Here is a 3,356-nt window from a genome sequence, read left to right on the forward strand (position 1 = left end):
TGAAAAGTAAATTGCCTTTGTCTGTGCAGATCTGTCTCAGAACTACATTGGGAGTGCCTGTGTGGACAGGTCCTACTGCAGCATTCCAACTGTGAGACAAGGGGATTAGCCATAGAACCTTTCACAGAATTCAGCAAGGTGAAACCATTATTTTAAACTGTTTCTTCAAGCGATCAAGATGCAGAGCTTGCTCTGATTGTAGTTTAGATTCTTTTTTTTAAGATTCCCTACGGTGTGGAAACTAGTCCTTCGGCCCGACAAGTCCACACCAACCCTCCAAAGAGCAACCGACCCAGACCCACTCCCCTACATTTACCCCTGACTAATGCACCTAACACTACGGGCAATTTAACATGGCCAATTCACCTAATCTGCACATCTTCGGACTGTGGGAGGAAACCGGAGCACCCGGAGGAAACCCACGCAGACACAGGGAGAACGTGCAAACTCCATACAGACAGTTGCCCGGGGTAGGACTTGAACCCAGGTCCATGGCGCTGTGAGGCAGCAATGCTAACCACTGAGCCACCGTGCCGCCCCTTAATACATTAACGAACATAATTTAAGAGTGCAACCGTTTTCTGACCGGGAATTGAACCCGGGCCGCGGCGGTAAAAGCGCCAAATTCTAACCACTAAACCACCAGGGAATCTTAAGATCAACCCAAGTTATTTACTTCATAGTGTTATAGTCCCAGACAATTACCTTTATGTGATATTATTGTTCAGAACCAGTAATATTTTTGCTTATAGTGGACAAAGTTTGAAAACCCAGCTACATACTAAAAGAATAAAACCACAATATTCCTCAGTTTTGAACTAAAATGAAAATAAACTTTACTGCAATAAATTAGAAAAGTAGAACAATCGACAATATAGGAGTACTCTAACATCTAGAATTAACTTGAGGTAAATATGGGTCCGTAGGCAAACTGTAGTTAGATGTGGTCAAGATTTCTCAGAAATCCACCACATTAAGTGACACTGTGAATCAGCAAATCGTATTAAACTTGGCCTTCCTCACAAGGAATTTAAATTCTTCATTTTCTGAGATCTAACCTCAGGACTCTCTCAACAACAGCAGCTCCAAAAGGCTGTCTTGCTTCTCCTTTGATTTACATCTCCTTGTTGGTTAGCTGCAATCAGCCCTACCCCAGCTCAGGACAACACTCTCACAGACCTGCAAAGGACCCCTGCTGTTCTTCATCTACAGAAGAATCCACAAGTTCACCTGTACCTCCACACACATCATCTATTGCATCCGCTGCACCCGATGTGGCCTCCTCTATATTGGGGAGACAGGCTGCTTACTTGCGGAACGCTTCAGAGAACACCTCTGGGCCGCCCGGACCAACCAACCCAACCACCCCGTGGCTCAACACTTTAACTCTCCCTCCCACTCCACCGAGGACATGCAGGTCCTTGGACTCCTCCACCGGCAGAACATAACAACACGACGGCTGGAGGAGGAGCGCCTCATCTTCCGCCTGGGAACCCTCCAACCACAAGGTATGAATTCAGATTTCTCCAGTTTCCTCATCTCCCCTCCCCCCACCTTGTCTCAGTCGGTTCCCTCAACTCAGCACCGCCCTCCTAACCTGCAATCTTCTTCCTGACCTCTCCGCCCCCACCCCACTCCGGCCTATCACCCTCACCTTGACCTCCTTCCACCTATCCCACCTCCATCGCCCCTCCCCCAAGTCCCTCCTCCCTACCTTTTATCTTAGCCTGCTTGGCTACTCTCTCTCATTCCTGATGAAGGGCTTATGCTCGAAACATCGAATTCTCTATTCCTGAGATGCTGCCTGGCCTGCTGTGCTTTGACCAGCAACACATTTTCAGCTCACCACCCAACTGCTCAGCTTTTCCTCCTCGGACTCTGTACCTCCGTTTTGTTCAGGCTCCACTCCAACATCCAAACATAGGCCTGGTCCCAGGTCTTCAGCCGTTCTGCAAACAACCACTGCTCACATCCCAGCTACCCAAGCAAAATCAGAAATTGCTGTAAAAACTCGGCAGCATCTGTGGAGAGAAAGCAAAGTTAATGTTTCGGGTCCGGTGATTCTTCTTCAGAACAATTGCAGGTAGTTCTTCTATAATGCCATGGTTGTGTTCTTGTGCAGCTCCGCATTATAGAAAAATTGCACTTTAGAAACACCGCTTAAAGTGTTGGCAATGTAATCGTGTTACAGCCAACACGCAGTTTAAATGTTCGCGCTTTAGAAACGGTGTCATAATTTGTCAATCGCGTTACAGCAAATTCGCACTAATGACTCACGTGTTATAGCAGAATGACCTGTACATCAATATTTTCTCCAAAGACTGCATCTCACTGGCCTTCTCAGGACTGCCTATGACACCTGAGTTCCAACATTTCACTAAGCCCCCTCCCTCCACCCGGTTATAACAGCAGCTTTGCTGCCTGGACCTCTTCAGCCAGTCTGACTGATGAGCAGACTTGAAGGTATCAGTCTTCTGCTTCGACCGTCTCTGAGCAACTGACTGGGTCCCCTGGTCTTCTTTTCACATCAGTTTCCAAAAAGCAGGCACGCTATGTTAGAATGACTATGCAATGCCCAACACCTGCAATAAAACAAGTCGGATGGAACATTTGTCACGCTGCTCCTACACAAGTCCCAGCCTCCAATGGAACTCCTCACAGAAACATTCACCAAAGTACCTGAGCAATTCTTGCTGAATGCAGCTCATTCGTTGCTGCAAACAACCTTTTAAGGTGATGGGCACAGCAAATATTGCCACCTACTCATTGACATTGGTACTGCAGGTTCACCTTCCTTCAAAGTCCCCAATCCAACTGCTGGGATCAGTTGTGCACCCTGCCACGGGTGTTGAGGGTAACAAGTGGAACGTCCTCCTGAAAGTACTGTGAGTGTATCTACACATCATGAACTGCGATAGTTCAAGAAGGCAGCTCACTCCCACCATTTTCAGGTTCATTAAGGATGAGCAATAAATGCTGGCATGGCCAGCCTGTGATGCCCACATCATGTGAACTAATATAAAAAACTGAGAATGCAATGAACCCTGGTGACGGGACCCAGAATGTTGACCCTACTTTCTCTCCACAGATATTGCTGGACCTGCTGAGTTTCTCCAGCAATGACTGGTTTTGTTTCAGATTTCCAGCCTCCTCAGTCCCTTGTGTTTTGCCGAGTTGTACTTGAACTGTTTGGTTTGCTGGACCATTTCTGAAGGCAGTTGAGAGTCGACCATGTGGCTATGGGTCTGGAGTCACATGTAGGTCAGACCAGTTAAAGATGGCGGATTCCCTTTCTGAAAGGGCAATATTTAACCAGATGAATTTTGAACGATAATGTTTACATACTAGCCATTAGG

General features: G+C 47.0%; 1 non-coding gene across 1 annotated transcript; it reads right to left on the reverse strand.

Annotated features, from left to right (window-relative positions):
* Positions 1-577: 577 nt before the first annotated feature.
* Positions 578-649, reverse strand: trnak-uuu (transfer RNA lysine (anticodon UUU)). Its single transcript has one exon. It is a non-coding gene; the product is annotated as a tRNA-Lys (tRNA).
* Between the last annotated feature and the right edge of the window lie 2,707 nt (positions 650-3,356).

The sequence above is a fragment of the Hemiscyllium ocellatum genome, chromosome 6 (assembly GCF_020745735.1).
Source record: "Hemiscyllium ocellatum isolate sHemOce1 chromosome 6, sHemOce1.pat.X.cur, whole genome shotgun sequence".
In the NCBI taxonomy this organism is placed as follows: Eukaryota; Metazoa; Chordata; class Chondrichthyes; order Orectolobiformes; family Hemiscylliidae; genus Hemiscyllium; species Hemiscyllium ocellatum.